The following is an 18,217-nucleotide window of genomic DNA, read 5'->3' on the forward strand; positions in this document are numbered from 1 at the left end:
GCCAAATTACCAGTGCCCCAGAGGTCAGTTTGCTTGAATGCTCATGGTCAGGTGTGTAGCTGGTTCAGCTTGCTTTCTCTGTTTCCTTTAATTTTAGTATGCTGGCCACTAAAATGGCCCATTATATTTTAGTACTAGTGTCATACTAAGAACATAGTACACATTGTTTCCCTCTTCTGCAACCTTCATACTCACCGGTACAATTTTCACAGCAAGTTTATTTCCTCTTCCTTGCTAAATCAGTTCAATTTTTCATTTATCTCTTTAAAGAGCTTCTGAAAACAAAGGGCATACCTTCAGTCACACAAATGGTCCTGGTCTTTCCATGTGTCAGTCCAACTTTTGCTGCTTTCATTACATTTTTGCTTATATTTATGCAAGTCTTCCAGAGAGGAAATTTAAGACACAGTAATAACAAAGCCAAGTGTTCTGGGTCTTCACTGTGATGTGAGCGGAACTGTGCCTGAACTATGTCAATCACCTGAAAATGAACTCCATAGCATTCAAATATGGGTCTACAAAAACATGGAGATTATTTTTAAAGCATCCAATTTACTGTTCCTGTCTAGTGGGATGGCAATGTATTAGATGAATAACTGGAGAAAGGGAATAGATTGTAGGAAGTAAGAATAAAAAAGATCTGTGTTTTTTCTTTCAAATTGTTATTTTTTTTCCCCCAAGAAGAAACAACCTATTCTCAAAAATAAAAATGAAACAAAACTTGAAAAATTCCAGCAATTTAGAAAGACAATTTGCTTTTACTATTGAAAATAAGAATATCAATAATGTCATAATCTAACATTTTATAGTATAAGGAAAAAATATATATTTTACAAAGCTTGTTTAAAACACTGTTCACTTTCAAAAAAATAAAATTAAAATGACTGAAGGAGATCAATTTTAAATTAAAAGACTCTCCAGCCTAGCTCTGAGCAGTTTTAACCTACAATGCCTCCCATTTTTCATAGCCTAGCTGAAGTATATTTTCTTGCAAGCAGCCAGTCCCACCGTGAGACATTCACCGTGGTGGTTTGCTCCCCTGAGAGGTAAGATACCTCTGACATTTCTGCAGCTATCCTAAGTGTTGCAAGCTATAGAAGCAAGGTAAAACCACAAGCGTGTGCCCTTACTCCAGAGCTACTGCTGCTGCATATTTTGTCACTTGGTTGTGGGTTGAAGTCCTGTGGTAACTCCAGCTGCAGCATGCTGCTAGATTGCTTAGGAAACTAATGGGGTTTGATTCCCTCTGCAGAGGCCCCCATGGCAGAAAGCAGATAATACGCCTAGGTTTTTGCCTGCCTGCTAGCAAGCCTACAGCAGTACAGAGCAAACATTTTTCTAGATGCTTGCACTTGCTGCATAGCTACCACCTGCCAGTATTTACTAATGGACCAGGCACATGTGAGGATCCCCTCCTGCATTACACCAAGTTCAGGCACAGATGTTTGTTTTTTTTTGGACGTAGGAGAAATTTTAAGGCATCGTGTATAGTTCTGTGTCTTCCCCTTGCCATGCTGCCAGTTTTCATCCTCAGTTTTGTTTTCTGTGGGGCTTCTTCCCAATGTCTTTTCTTGTTAATTAGGGTGGCATTGTGCCAATAAAAGGTTTTGGCTATTACTAAGAGCTCCTGAGACAGCTTTTGTAGAAAGTTGATACAATTTCCTTTGCCCGCTGGGAATGCACAGTCCTAAAATTGGATTGAATCTTAATACCCCTGAATCAACTAGGTCAGCATATTCTTCAAATCATTTCTCTGCTTCTAAAATACACAAAAGATACCAAAGAGATTTACATTCAGTGAGGACATGATTACGTGTTGATCTGGGTGCTTCTGCTCCCAGACAGGAGTTCCCCCTTCTTGACCTCTTTCTGCAAAGCAGTGAGCAGTTTGTGTGATCTAACAGCTCTTCCTTCACATCCCAGTTTCATTTTTATTACTATTACTGTTATTTTCTTTTAGAATTAAAGAATATAGACCTAACAGGACATTTTAGCTGTCTTTGGGTTAATGACGGGTTACCTGAATGCACATTCATGGATTCTACGTGTAAGCTTCATAATAACAGAGAGGGGTTTAGGCACCAAACTGTTTCTATTTCAGTCTGGAACATTTACTGTTAGAAAAAAAGAGCACAAAATATTACCAGTCTGCTTACCCACATCTTCTCAAGTGTCTATGAGCTGAAGTTTGGCGGAAGTCAGTGTAGGTGAAAGAGCCATCTGCCAAGTCTGTGACAAAAATATAGTCTGGCGAAAAAGAAGAGAGAAAATCTGAGGATTTTTATTGTTGTTTTTGTTTTTTTCTTTATCCCCAAGGATTTTTTAAATTTTCTTCACTCTAGAATAAAATGACATATAGAGAAAAAAGAGCAAAGAAGACAAGCCCACAGCAAAAATCTTGAATGTATCATTCATAGATATTCTGTCATTTGAAAAAAACAAAACAAAACAAAAACAGTCTAATTAACACATTCTATAGACTATAGAAAGACAAAGAATAAAACAAACTTAGTTTGAAACAGAAAGGTTGAAACTGCCCGTATTGAAGAAGTTGACCAGAATTGCCAAATCTCTTCAAAGTGTTTTTTTTTTTTTTCTCGTTAACTTTCAAAACAAATTTCTCTGAATTGCCAAATCTTCATGAAGTGCATTGGTTTTGACAAACCAGCAACTTTAGTCAGAGTCATTCAGCCAGAACATTTCCAGTGCTGTGTCGAATCTTGCCCTGAAAGTCTGGTTCTACTAAGACAAGCAAATATGAGCAGGGATGGCTACTGATCACCAGCAGAGAACTCTCAGGTGGTGGATAACCAGCTCCCAGCATCCTCACAGTGCGGGGCAGCAGCACTGCCTCCCCACCTGATGCTGGCACACACTACTTGCACACCCTGGGCACCACTCAGGTGATTAGGAGCAGATGGAGAGGATATTTTTTATATCAGTCACAAAAGCAGACTTTCACTTGAGCATCCTCACTTTCACACTGTTTTAAAAGGAAATTTCATTCATGCCATTCCTCAGCAGTTGGTTGAAACTCCACCTACTAACATGGAGCAGGATTGATTTTACAGCTAATAGGCGCAGGCGCCTGGGGCAGACACATGATCCCATCAAGGGATACAAAAGAAAATCCTGAAGTGATGGCTACCACATTTTTTATCACGTCAGTGTTTTGCATCTTGACAATGAAGGCAGTAGGGTAGAATCTCCTTTCAAATTTTGTGAGTAAATTGCTTTCTTGTAATAACTGGATTTTCCACTGACAGATGGCAGCTACAAGCTGTCAATCATTTTAAATTCAAAGGATAGATGAAGCACAACAAATGTATTGTTATTGCCTGCTAGGCTGGAAGTGTGGCCAAGCTGGTGTACGGTTCCTTTTGTATTATGCTGGGTTCATAGATTTCACAAGTATAATCCTTCTGCCAGGCACTGACTGGAAGGAAAGAAAGGCCACATGCAATTTCGTACGGTCTTCATTAAAAACACAAACATCATCAGACTCAGATCCAGCCAGAGGAAGAAAACAAGCCTGGACACAAAACGAGCAATGTTCCTTCCCCTGCAAACAGTCATTTAAGCAGATGGACCTAAGCAAACGGAATTTTGTTGGAGGTGGACAAAAAGGAAAATAAAATTATTCCTGCTTTCAAAAACTCACATGATCTCCAGAACCAGAGCTGGTGCCTTGCAGAGCACTTGAGCTCTGACTGCCTCCTTCCTCCTGATCCCAGGACTGCCTGTGCTGCTTTCCACCTGTGTGCTGGACCTAGCAGGTCAAGAGAAGCCCAGCATTTACTGTCCAGTGTGCTCCAGCTCCATGCCACACCAGTCCCTTGCTCATGGCTAAGGCTCACTGGAGGCCTCCAGCTCCCACACGGGGCTGCCACTGGCTGCTCCAGCTCTTCCTATCCATCACTGGCTGCTCACCTGGCTGCACCACCCTGCAGCCTTTGCTCCCTGCTGGCCTTGGGGTCTCTGGTGACTGTTGTCCCCTGCTAAACCCGGTCTGTCAGGACATGTCCTAGCAGACCCTGAGATGCTTCTGCTATTTGGAGAAGCTGTATGGAGCTCATGGGAATGCAGCCCTAGAGAAAAATGTCCTCTGAAAGGATGGTCTTCCCGTTCAATAAACAAACAAATAAATAAATAAAAAATAAAAACAACAAAAGCATAAAAATAGGGAGGGGGAGAGAACACAAACCTGCCCAATATTTGCTTACCTTACATTTCTTCATCGCAAGCTAGCCTTGAGTTCTGCTGGTTCGTTTATGTGCCATGTGACAGCTTACAAACGCCTGTTTTCTCAACTCTGTAACACAATGCCTGGCTTTAGCAGAAATGTCACTATTTCAAAATGCAGATGCAAATTAAACCTATTTGGACCTGATCATTTCTCAGCTTTAATCAACTATTGCACTTCTAAAACAAATACCAGGTATTTTTGCCCTTCTTGAAGCCTCCTGGAAAAGGCTGCTTTTCTCCCTGAAGCATTAGGGAGCATTTATTTTTGTTATTATGTGAGAAAATAGGAACAGCCAGCCTGAAACCAGTACATCTGTAAGAGTGAAACAAACACACATTAGAAGCATGTAGTGCAACTGTGATTTGGGCTGCAGTGGCTCCTGGCTGACTCCATGCAATGAGAGCAGAGCTGCTCCTGATCTGCAAGCATGTGGCAGAGAGATGGTGGGACAACCCTGAAAAAGGACCATCGTAATGAAAGTTGCATTGCGTTTGGCTCTGTACAGAAATGCTGATTAGCTTGAGCCAGGGTAGCAGTCTTATTTTGGTAAATTTGTGGAACAATGCTCAAACTACCTTTCTGTCATCTTTTCAGACCAATAGTGATCATATTTGAAGGAAAAACGTGGTTTGTTTTTCCAGTGAAAGCTGAAAGCACTGAAAGACAATTGAAATTCAGGTAATTTTCCCCACAAGAAACATAGAATAAAACTAAAAGTTTAACATCTGAGTTACAGAGCACCCCTTAATGTGGAGCAATAGTTGATAAAGATGACTAGGTAAGGAAGCTTGATAGAAATAGGGAAGACTGGAATAAGACTCCACTGTGACTACATCCTTCATAACATTGGCAATGTCATCCTGTTAGTTGAGTATCGTTTTAGAAAAGGTGACTATTGTTCACTACAACTCACTGAATGGTGACATTGCTGAGCCATTCATACCATGCATTGGTGCAGGACATTGTGTTAAAAGTATTTTGGGCTGGGCAACATAGAAGAAAGCTTTCAATTTATGGTGGCTTTGCTATGGCTTTGTAGCAAGGTGGAGCCCCTGTATGAACAAGAGAGCTTGTTCCTTACCCACAAGCAGCTCCATGTGGATCTCAGTCTGAAGATGCTTCACAGATGCCAAATTGCACAGATGCAGACAAGAAGCAGGTGAAGTTTAGAAGATTAAGCTGAAGCAGAGGTCTTCTGAAGCTCTTTTGGCTTGTTGGGGTCCTGTCATTACAAGTCTTGGAAACTGCAGATACATCTTAGTCTTCCAATTAATGCTTGTCAGTGTTAAAAAGGCCATGCCATACATATGATTTTTAATTTTTGTCTTCCTCAGCTCAACAACAGAAGGCATCTTATTTTATGGCCTGATAACATCTTACAAGAACGTGCATTGGTGGCGCAGATCTAATTGTGTAAAACAAAAATGGTCTCAAAGGCAGAGCAACAGAAGCCACATGGGTACATTTATTCCTCCATGCCTCTAATCTTCCACTCTGTGCCTTCTGACAAACCCAAAATTAACATAGTACACTTCATCCTTTAACTTCAAGTGCTTCTGCTGCAGTAACAGACTAAGAAGCAAATGCATAATCTTTTTGTTGCAGCAGGACTGACATTCAGTTCCATTCAGAGGACAAATTGGAGAACAAATCTTCAAGCTGCATCAGGAGTTTCCCTTATGTTCTCAAATCTGTGCAGTCTTCTTGGCTGGAGGTGTGTGTCCTGGCTTCATCAGATGGCCTGTGTGGTACACTTTTTTTCCTTCCTAGAAGATCTCAGTTTGGGAGTTTGAGGCTTACATGACAGTTTTGATACATGTGACATTTCTGAATCAGTGGTTAAAACCCAGAATTTTAGGCTAACTTCATGGAAACAAATGTACCTGGCTGCTCTGAATGTCACAAAAGTTTCTTATAACAGATGACATGTCATTAGATGAAAGAAACCAAATGGAAACCTTGGTGTGCAGGAAACAAGTTAGGCACCTGCTTTGAGAATATTTCCCATAAAATAATTGATTTCATTCCTATTTCCTTATCTGCCAGGTCCTGAGCTCTGGAAGTGTGTCAATAGTCTGATGATGCCTCCTTAAAATCTTTTGGTAGACTTTGGATGCAACAGATGGCGTGTCTCAGTTTATCAGTGAGCTTTTTTTTTTTCTTTTTAATTCTTTGCTCCATAACTTGTCCTTGTGAGACTGAATTCTTTGCCGTGCTGGCACTCAAGGCCAAGTACCATCAGCCTCTGAAAACAGCCTGCAACCAAAGGCTTCCCTCACCCTTGCTGAGACATGGGATAAAACAACAGGTACATCTATCACACTGAAAGATAAAGATTTCTTTTATCATCATTTTCACTAAACACCAATGAGAATTTAAGTCTACTAATTAGAGCAGACCAACAGATCACTGCTGGAGACATTTTCAATGCCAACGATACTTCAAAGGTACTTCTGTTTCTGGCCAATCCAGTCCTTTGCATACTAAAGTGACCCAAAATGGTCAACTTTCAGGCTTCGACAGTAAGAGGGTCATGCAGCATTCATCATTAATAAGGGCAGCAATACAAGATGACTAAAATAAATTGACCCAAGTTTTTCTCAATTATACCATTTTGTTGTCATTCACAAAGATTCCTGCTGCTTAACACTTTATGGAATTAAATAAACAACTCACACGGAGGAGAAAATAGTATCCTAACTGACAGACAGATTTTTTGGAAAATCTTTCAAACCCTCATACTGTAGTTAGAGGAAGGAAAAACTGAACAACAGAGCAGACAGGGCACTTGATGTTAAAGCCATCCTGTGAGGTACCCCTCCACTTTTTTACCTCTGTTTTCTCACTCTGTGAACCAGTTCATTTGCAGTTACCTGTCACTGTCTCACAAACATTCAGGAATACCATCAGCTTTAAAGTTCACATGCAGTAGCACAAGCAATGCAAATATGCTTGCCACCCTGCTGGCCAGCAGCCCAAACCCACACAGAGATGAACATACCAAAAAAAAAAAAAAATTGTTCTGTCATGATAAAATTATTTCAGAACCCTGCATTCTACACATATATCAGCATATTACAGTTTATTATAAATCAGATAATTATTTTCTTTTCTATGCTCTATGTGGAAATGAAATTATTCTCTCTGGTATTAAAGATTTTTTCCAGCTTTACTTGATTCTGATAAATCAGATGATTTCTCCTGCAAGCACCCAGGCAATCAAAGGCATTGTCCTGCAGTTTATTATTATAAACAGTTTATTATTATAAACTATCGTACAGGCAGCACTTCTACCATTTCCTTATATTGTAGTCTCTCTAAATTAGTGGTTCATTGTTATTGTTTTGTTGTTGTTGTTGTTGTTTTGTTTTGTTTTTGTTTTTAAAGTGCTGCCTACTTTTAGGCACTTTCCTAGTTAGAAGATTCTCCTGTATCAGAAGGACATTAGATATAATTTTGACCACAGTGGAAAGGATGTATTCCAGGAATAAATACAGTGAAACAGTGAAGTCACACAAAAGATCTGCCTGTATGAGATCAGAAATAGACCCATCGTTGTTGCTAATTAAATTGGCTTCGACTTGCATTGTCTTCTCTTACAAGGGAGGTGCTAGGCAAAATGCCCACGTGTGCCTTTATGTTTCAGGGTTGCCTTGAAGGATTTCTACCAGTTCCTGTGGAAAACATTAGTTAACCACAATAATAAGGAAGGCAGAGGCTGCAAACAAAAGCAGGTTGGGTTGATGAAGTTTTACCACTTGCACTTCAACTCAAAAATTTCAATCCCATCAGAGATTCATATTATAAATCAGTTTGGCAAACTATCAGGCTTTAAAATCAATTACACTAAATCAGAAGCCGTGCCTACAGATAATGCATGAAGGGGCACCCTTGCACAGCAATGACCTTTTAAGCTGCCACAAGCCAGTTTCCACTACTTGGCAAAGTATCCTCCCACAATGCTAAGTGAATTATATTAAACCTATTTCAGTCTGTTATCGAGTATATAACGGGAGAGCACTGCTGAGGGAAAATCCTCTTATCCTTCTTTGGAAAGGAAAAACACAACCCACCTGACAAAGTTGTTGTTTAACCCATGTCTGTACTACACATCCCCTCCTCTTTAAGGAAGAGGTACAATAAAGAAACATGAAATTTTAATCCAAGCTTCCCTCGCAGTTTTAATACCAATAAATTACAAGTTTTCAAATAAAAACAGCAGCATACTGGGTGATCATCAGCCCGTGTAGAGAAGGGACCATTAGCAGATGATACTTAGGATAGCAAAAACTCAAAACTGATAAAAATTATAATCTGCACGACCTCGTGCAGCACCGTTAGTTTCATGAGAGATTATCTGATGATTCCCTGTCATTTCCATGGTACACAGGGATTTATAGCCCAGACAGAGACTGAGCACCACCCCTACAGAGCGTGATCTTTATGCTGACGCATGTGGCACAGCAAGCACTGAGGGGTGAGCGGGGGGAGCCAGGACGGCCAGAAACACAGCGGTAGGTTACTTGTCATATGCTCTGCTATATGCAGATGGTTCAGCAGTTTTGCAGGGGGACATTTTGCTGTTCTTAAAAATCAAGTCATCTGTGCCAGAGCTGTGCATGTCCCTGCCTTGAGCATGGGGAAAAGAGGTGAAGCACAGGGCACAGGGACTGATGGCAGAGTACCAGAGGTGGGGTGTTGAAAAGCAGGGCCCACAATAAGAGAGGACAGTTACAGCTCATATATGGATCACAGCAACAAATTGAACAAAAGAGAGCAGTAGTGCTAACTCATCAATAACTGCAGTGACAGGAACAAAATTTCTCACTAAAAAAAATATATATATATATCAGCATGCAAACAGTGAGAAATTTTGTTCCTGTTTGTTGCTGGAGCAGTGCAGTGGGATGGCTTGTAGCACTGTGGAGAAGCATCACAGGCACCAGAACAAGGCCAGGCCCCCAGGCTGAGAAGGCCCAGGAGAACCTTGCTCACCATCATTATACAGGGCTCCTGGAGAACTCCCTGCACCAGAGACCCACCAGGGGAAATGCACACACAGACAAGCATTGAGGCCCAAGGGCTAGGGCAGATCTGCATGCTGAAGACCACAGGGAACAGCTGGCACTTTGCCATCCCCACCTTTGGGGGAATGGCTTCTGTTGGAGGTCTGTGTTTTGTCACTATGCCTGCGAGCAGCAGGCATCATCATCTACAAGCACGGAAGGAGATTAAGTCCTCACAGCAAACACACCTCTATAGGATGCCTCATATTTTTATTTAATTCTTTTCTTGGCTCAGCACAGCCTGTTGCACCAAGCACACACAGAAAGACAAATTGCCTATGCCAGAGATGGAGCAGCAGAACAATGGTAAGGGAAACATGAAGAGAGCAGGAGAGACACACTGAAGACACACGATCAATAAGGAGGATAAGAAAAGCAGCCAGACTTTGCAGTCCAGCCACTAAACCCTGCAGCTTCTCCTCCTGGCACCTTCAGTTTACTTTTCAGCTTTTAGACAGAAAAATGTGTTTATCTCTGTGCAGCTGGGAAACTGGTGAGCAAGAAATATGCCTGTCTGGCTACAGAAAGGCAGATGTATTATGCACCCTGAAGACAAGGCAGCCAGATGAATTGCAGCACCTCTGTCTCAGGCCGTGCAATCAGAGCAACTTGTTTGTGTGTGCAGGGGTAAGACTCAGGGAGTTTGAGGAAGCCTTTTTTCTTGATATCAAACATCATTTCTGTTTAGACTACAGGATAAAATCCTAACAGTGCTGCTAACTATCACTGTGTTTTGACAATCAGAATTCTGCTGTTTCGGGAGGCACTTTGAAAAAGGAAAAACTGAGACAAGAATCAATATTCAGTGCTGTATCAGTAACCCTCCATAAATACAGCTGTATGCAATAGCTCTGGCTTACTGCAGCAAGTAGAACAGACTTCAGCTTCTCGGGTGCCTCCAAGGCCATCGTGATGGCAATGCCAGTACTTACACCCAGCCTTTAGGTTCCCGTGGGTGACAGGAATCCTGCAAAGGTGAATTACTCAGTCTGCAGATCATTCATGAGCAAGCAGTAATGGAACTGAAGCGTGTCTTCTACCAGGGCTTTAAATCTATGCTGAATACAGCGTGCTCCTAGAAAGAGTGAGAAAAGAAAGTAAGGAGGAAAGGGTGGAGGGGAGAGGAGGAAAAAAAAAAAAAAAAAAAAAGAAAAAAAAAAAACTCTTTTGTGTAGGTGGGAAATTAGCAATAACTGCAGAAAGGGTTCTGGAAAAATTGGTAGATGACAAAGAATGACAGGGAAACACCTTAATGTGCAGCTCAATCAACCACTTTTTACCAGGCATAACAAGAGGTTGTGCAAGATGTTTAAAGTTAAACTGAACAACAATTATAATGCTGGAGATGTTGCTTCCATTTCAAAACTAAACAAAAAAAGCAGAGGCAACCTTCATCTCCTTGAAATAGTCAAGGCTTTTCAAGATTTAGGATAGATCTGGGTCACCTCAGTAAGGGAGCTGTTGTACTTGTTCAGTCATCCCAGGCTTCCTTTGTTTTGTAGGTTCCCAGAGCAGAGCAGAGACATCATTGCCATTCCCATACCTGTCTCCCAGCTGTAAGGAGAAGAGACATTATCAGAGGAAAGCAGGCATGGCAGGGCATCCCTAGGACCAACTAATTTGAGCTTCTGACAACATAAATTAGCACAGTTTAAGTGAGAATGTGACCAGCCTGAATTTGTAGAGTACATCAAGCAGCAATTGTCCTATGTAGTCAAAGTCAATGGAAATGACAGATTAATAATTATTGCTCTATCCCATGCTTCAGTCATAAAGCAACCCACTAAATCTTGCTAAATTATCTGATTATACAGAATATCGTGTCACAGTTCACCATATGCTTTCTTTTGTATTTTAATGGTGGCACTATGCCTAACAGCATTCCCGGGTCCACCGATTTCACCTCTTCCCCTCACTCAAATCTCAGTTTTCCCATCCCAATTGCTTGATGTTTCCTTCCTTTTTTTTTTTTATTTATTTTTATTTTTTTATTGTCTGAAGAATAGCACTTAAGGTTCATGACTGAATAGCCCACTGAGCAGCCTCATTAGGGGTAGTACCTGGCAGAATAACCGAATATAGTACATTTATAGTACATTGCTTCACATGCTGAAACCATTTGATCAGAATTTGAATGTCTTTTTTTTTTTTTCCTGTAGGAAAAAGCCATTTCATCCAAACCTGCATGTTTTGTAAGCTGTCAGGCTATGACAAATATTTTGTTTAAAAATAAAGATCTAGCTTACTTCAGTCTCCCCTTTCTAATGGAATTTTGAGCTTGGGATGTGAAAATTGGAAGAAGGAAAAAAAAAAAAAAAAAAAAAAACAGAAGTCAGAACAAAATGTTTCCGGTGTAAGAGAAAATGTCTTGATTGGCCTGAGTATTTAGTACTTGTGCCTAATCAGTATTATTTTTACTTTTTTTCGGAAAAGAAAGAGAGAACCTGATCAGCTCTTCTTAAAGTGACATACTCATAACACGGTTAGAGTGTCATCTGCAAATGTCATCTGCATTTTGGGACAATTTTTCCCATAGATAATCATTGTAGAAGATACTGACATTCTTGGCTTTTCTTCTGTCTTCACATTAATATAACTTCATTAATTAAAATCTTAGTCCTGCAATTTTAAGATCTTCATACATGGTTTGTGTGGCTTACACTCACAGAGGAAAGCATGGCTGATTAGCAAGTTGAAAACCAAAGAAATCAGAGAAGCATTTTTAGGGATCATGTTACTCATGGTGTCCAGTTCCAGGAGGATTCAGTAATATGAAGTCATATTTATTATTGCTCTAACACAAAAAGACCACCTGTAGCTAATTAATGACAGGTTCACACACTCCAAAGCATCCTGCCACTGATTCCCGAGGAAACCTTCGCATTAATCAGATCAAAGTAGTTATGATGCTAAAGAACTGTCTGGTAACATCATGCAAGGCCTGGGAGAGTATTACTGCAGTCAGTGCTCACAGCTGCTAACACGGTGGAAGAGCCATCCCAGTGGGGCCCTGTGTAAGTGTGACTGATTTGCCAACCTCCACCTGACCTTGGCAGAGTATCACTGGGGTCACACGCAGCCTGCACAAACATACTGCTGGCACGAAAAGCCCTGCTGTCTATCTGGCTTCCTGGGTAAGGTTTCTCCATATACTAAGAAAATACTTTAAACAACACTGTCAGGAAGAGGAAAGGGAGAGGGCAGGTGAGGCAGACAGCTCACCCAGTGCATGAATGAAGCTGCATCCTTCCTAGACAGGCTGCTTGCCATTACGTTGGCAAACTTGATACAAATACTCTTTACACCCTGAATAATTCGGCAGATGAATTTAACACCAAAACCTCTGGCAGCAGATCAGTCTGGGATTACATCATCAGTAAAGAGAATTAAGTGTGCCTTCATTTTCTGCAAGACAAAAATGTCCATCTGTTTCTCTTCGTTATTAATTTTTGCTTGTAAGTAGAATACAGTGCTATATGTTAATTAAATGCATATGACTGGCTAATAAATCTATTACAAACTACTCTCATGATGCCTGTCTCTTCATTAAGAAGAGACAGAGAACGTATAAGAGAAGGACATTTTACAATAAATCACAGATAGATGAGAACTAAGTTATATAGAGCTCTGTAGCACTACAGAAAATGCCAGGGGCAAGAGGAATTCCACCAATATTTCAGTTTTCTATTATTTACCATTGTTCCCCGTGCAGCCTCACAGGAGGACATCTTCATCTCCCTTATTCTGCAAATATAAGCAGCAGCAATTTCCTCCCCCCTGCCAACAAGCACAGGGAGATAAAGCCAATCAGTGTTGCTACTAACATAATTCTGTGCACTGGTGAGTAAAGATGCATTAAGAAAACAAGAGAGCCAACACACCTTCCATGTTGTGCTGCCCCTTGGGTTTGAGTGCTTTGCCCATGACCACACACTGCTGACCTGGGAATTGAGATAAGAACCTGAGAGGAATCAAGGACTGGACCTCTCATGTTAGCCATGCTGGTGTAACCCACTGCTGCTTGACACACTGAGGACCTGGCCATCATAGGGTCTGCCTGGTTTGGGCTATTGGTCAGGGGGGTAACTTGGAATAGAAGTGGAAGCAATTCTTAAAAGGTCAACAGACATTTGATAAAGTGTGTGTGTGGGGGGGAACAAGAATAAAAAGCAACAACAACAAAACATTTATATTACAAGAGAATCCAAATAAAGTCTGATGCTTGCAAGAATTCCATGATTTTCTAACCAAATTAGGGAAAAAGTGTCTTTTATGGGCACTCTTTCAAGTCTTTATTACATATCACCATACGGTGTTACAGAAATTGGAAGGCAGTGCAGCTTCTGCTGGTATTGCAGATCTCAGTGATAGTTTTTCTTTACTAATATACTGATTTCAATAGAAAGAGTGATGAACTACCACAGACTATTCATTGTGACAATGTCTAGGAACATAGCACCTAAGAACAGGCAAAAAAAACAAGGTTATTAGCAAAGAAAAAAAGCATATTCTACAGCATATGTGGAAATAGAAAACATAGTAACACATTGCAAGTGATAAAACTACATACATTTTTAGTGGAACTGCTTTAAACAATATAAGTAAATAATTTCTTAGTGAAAAGATATATTTAAAAAAAAAAAAAAAAAAAAGAGAGAGAGAGACTTCATTTCAAACTGAAATGAATCCTGCACAGGATATTCAACTTTCACTTGAGGGAAATTAAAAAAAAAAAAACAAACAACTAAACTTTTCTGAACCTCATGGAAAATAAAAGTTGTTGATATTTTGGCTCTTTATCACTTTCTGAAAGACTATGGGAGATAATCCGCCACGGTAAACAAGCCCTTTCAGAGTTGAGGCCACCTCCCTCCCTCCCACTTCATAGTTCTCAGCCTTTTAAGTTATAAATTGTGTTCTTAGAAGTCGTAACTTGGTAGCACAGGAGTTAAGCAGATGAGTGAAAGTAATTAAGCAAATTACACAGTTTCTTGAGGAAAAAAGCTTAGCCTAATGGGAGTGCTCATCAGAGAGCTAATATTTAGATAGCAAAAGTTACAACTACACAGAAGAATAACAAATGAAGAGTAAAGTAACAGCACAATAATTAGTTGTATTCTAGCAATTACTTCAGAATTCCCTAAGAGGTAGCATTGATTAAAGTTATTTTTTTAAGTGTATTAGTAGTAAACCTTGGAAAAAAAAAAACTTGCCAGGTTTTTGTTGATGATTCAAGGGAACTAGAAAACTAGGGAAATCACATTTCATTTCTTAATGAAATGAGAAGAAAAATATACAGAAAGGGTACGAGACAGCAAACAGCAAATGAAGGAACAGATTAAGGCAAATAGAATTCTATATCATGTAGGCAATGCCAGAATATATTACATTATTTTTCCTCTTCCAAAGAATGAATTATAGTATATATGGGAAATGCCACCCTAGAAGCCCTGAGGTCACTTATCTATCCATTGCAGAAACAGGAGCACAGGTTTTAGCAGCACGTGCTTCTATGTCCTGTCTCACCTGGGCACCCCAGTCATCACTCAGAGGGAAGGAAGAGTTCAGGCTCTTTGCCTTATTATTGGTACTGCCCCCCAGATATGCAGACAACTGGACTCCACACTCCCAAGAACATGTATATCTTGTCCAAAAGAAGAACAAATGGATGCCAATCCCAGATACCCTTTGAGCCTGCAGATGACAAAGCAGGAGAAATACATTATCCGTTCCACAGCAGGCAAAGACGCGTGCACTTAATATTTCTCACCTGAAAACTTTCAATTCAATGCCTGCTGTTGATCCTGCACTAATTTTGCGGAAGCTCATAAAATTACACCAGGGATCCATTTGGTTTTTCAGGTGGCTTATTTCCATGGTGAACATGCTGCTGTTTTCTTTGCCCTTTGAATACAATTACTGCAGTTCTCCTTGACTTTAAATCTCATTCTTTAGCACAAAGTGGACATCCAGCCTCTGATTTTTGCTTGGGCCTGTCCTGTCCTCCTCCTTGTCATACAGGTGATAGAAAAGTGCCACAGAAAGTCATAGATCAGTATAAGGAGGAGTTTTATCACCACATTCATCAGATCCCTCTCTGTCCACACACACCTGTGAGCACACATGTGGGGAGCAGCACTGATGCCCACTCAGAAATCACAGAATCATTTAGTTTCCTAAAGTCCATCAAGATTATCATGTCTGACCATCCACCTGACCTCCCAAGTCCCATCACTAAACCACGTTCCTTAGTCCTTCTGCTGAGGGCAGACCTGAGCTGACAACAGCCTCTGAGGTACAAAGCCTGGTCACGAAAGGAAAAGAGAAACCAGAACAGAGCCAGACAGGGGCACTGACCTTAGGGGAAATGTGAGTAGGAATGGGCAAAGTGACTCATCCCCCCAGGGTACTCCTTCCTCATCAAAACAACTGGGGCAAAGCCAAATCTGGCCATGTTCACACTCCTCCAACATAGGGCTCACCCGTTGGACAAGCAGACACCCTGCTCTTTGTCAAGCACCCTGGTGCTCCTCCACCTTACTAAGTTTTGGAAGAGTCTTGCTGTGACGATGGTGTGGTATTATCACCTTTTCTGCAGCACCACGTTGTGTACGGTAAGTTTGTGTTGACAGATAGCTGAAAACACAGAGTAGTCACCAAGGCTGGAGGAGCTTACTGCTGCCCAGGCTTCCCCCAATCCATCACTCTGATGCTGCAAACACACCCCGAGGTGAGACAGCACAGACCATCAGGGAACTTGGCCTGAAAGACACCATCAGGAAGGGTCAGCGAGAACACACCCTCATGGGATCTGGGACAGCCCTTTGCAGAGTCCTTTTGCCTCCTTCCTCCTCAAATCCACACACTCACCAGCACTGAAATGGAACAACAAGTGCAGAATGAATGACACTGCTGAAGGCTCCTCTAATTGCACAATCCCTCCCTGCCAGCCCCCACAGGCTTCCTCAGTGGAAGAGGTCTGCAGTAAATTGTGTCACTATTTTTTGCTTCCTAGAGATTTAAGATCAGGCTTTTCTCTGATTTACATACCAGTCTAAAGCCATTAACCTCCAGAAAGCAAGTCCTTCATCTGCTGGTGCAAGCAAGAACAGAATTAGGTCATATGGATACAGACTTTTTTTTTGTATCAATGTGGAATTGCAAGAATATTTTACCTAAAATTTAAGCAGAAGCTCTCTATTCCCCCTACTGCTCTTACTTAATCAAGCACTCACATCAATGTCATAGAGCCTTGCAGTATAACCTGCAGCAATATGTAAGCTTTTGTTTGTCACATTTGCAGTCTAAATGTCCCTGCTACCCAGAATGTTGTTTTCCCTTGAACCACAAGTGCTCACAGCCTTCGGGGTGTTTTGTTGTTCCGCCTTCCCCCACCCCTCTCTCTTTTTTTAAAACATCTTAGTGCCAGAACAACATTAACTAACACCCATGCACTGCAGCCATGAACTGGCCCCTACCTCTCATTCTGCCTCTGCTTGCTGTCTAAATTCAGTTCTTCAGATGGTAATTTTATTTTTAAAGCACAAATGTTAGCAGCCTTATTGCATGCTTCTAGACAAAGGTGGTATTAGGAAACACGCACCCTCTCCCCTTTTTTACTCCCCTCCTTCAGCATACATCAGACTGTCCAGCCCTAATAATATTTTTTTCACCTAAATCTCTAGTCCTGTTTATTTTTAAAAGGAAAACACCTGCTTATGTATTTTTCCTTACTCTGTTAAAAGCTCCTGCTCTTTACTTCCCCTGCAAATGCCCACTGATGAAGACCAGTTTGTGGGGTGCTCTTGCTTGACGTTCCTCTGCTGCAGAGCACAACAGGCATGGCTTACAGAGCTCCACTTTACAGCAGTGTCTAGCAGTCATGCCACTTGATCTGCTAAGAGAAAAATCTAGAACACCAGAAGATTTGTCGTTTATGAAAGACCCTTTCATAAAAAGATATGATTCAAATCTCCACACTTTCCAACACATTCAGAAAGTGAATGAATTACTTTTGCCTTGCATGCCTCAGTTTCCCAGTAGCTGAGAGAGCAAAGCAGCATAGTAAACATAGAAAATATACAGCAAAAACCTTTCTCCCACCAGTCCTTACACCAGCCAAAAATAGTCTGGCTCCAGCACCTAGCTTTTAGAACTCCACTATAGACATTCTCATACCTGGAAATTATCCACAGCAAAGTAAAGCTAAAGTCTAGCCACCTGCTTGCCAGCCTGTCATATTAACCTGTTTAGATGAAATACAGCTTCTTCTAGTGGCAGCTAAATAACTGTATTTGAGCAAAAAAACATCGGGCTACTAAAAGTGCAGAAGCCCAAGACAAATAGGCACTGCATGCTTAGCTCAGCGTATACAGCAACTCCAAATCGCTGCAGCCACACAGGTTAACTACAGGTACGCAGTAGACTTGCCTCATACAATTTTAAGACTGCTAGCATAGGCTGGCACAGAAACACTCTGAAAACAAATAAATAAAGGCCCAGAAGAATCAACCTATTGAATTCAACTGAAAGGGTTCAATCCCATTTAACTCCCTATCATTTATTTAGCTACTTCAACAACATACTAAGAACAAGGTTCTGAAACCAAACAGCATTGTCAATACTTCCTCTAACCCACAGCAGCTAACAAAAGTACTACCTGCTGTTTTTTTTTTTCCATCCTATATCCTCTTACTTAATTTTTTATTTTTTTTTTTCCCTTTCCAATCTTTAATACTCAGGTTTTTTTATCCTAGCTGGTTGGAGCTAATGAGACCCACCTGACCTGGCAGCTTGTGTGAGTCAGCAAAATGACTTTCCACCTCCTGACAAGGTCCAAGAGCTACAAATCTGTTATAAGGATAGGAAAACACTTCCCAGGTGCTCTGGGGATTAATTAGCATTT

The 18,217-nt window shown here is 40.9% G+C and overlaps 1 long non-coding RNA gene across 7 annotated transcripts; it reads right to left on the reverse strand.

The window, feature by feature from the left end:
• Positions 1-197: 197 nt before the first annotated feature.
• Positions 198-18,006, reverse strand: LOC137858340 (uncharacterized). Of its 7 annotated transcripts, none has more exons than XR_011097655.1 (10): positions 17,743-18,006; positions 17,491-17,557; positions 15,083-16,187; positions 13,194-15,006; positions 13,008-13,089; positions 10,758-10,866; positions 5,328-10,387; positions 4,224-4,312; positions 2,157-2,247; positions 198-275 (listed from the first exon to the last, which is right to left on the reverse strand). It is a non-coding gene; the product is annotated as an uncharacterized lncRNA (long non-coding RNA). The 7 variants fall into 7 exon arrangements; XR_011097665.1 differs by having other exon boundaries at positions 15,083-15,321; positions 15,900-16,187; positions 17,491-18,006; XR_011097657.1 differs by having other exon boundaries at positions 15,083-15,318; positions 15,420-16,187; positions 17,491-18,006.
• Positions 18,007-18,217: the final 211 nt, after the last annotated feature.

This window comes from Anas acuta, chromosome 1, assembly GCF_963932015.1.
Source record: "Anas acuta chromosome 1, bAnaAcu1.1, whole genome shotgun sequence".
In the NCBI taxonomy this organism is placed as follows: domain Eukaryota; kingdom Metazoa; phylum Chordata; class Aves; order Anseriformes; family Anatidae; genus Anas; species Anas acuta.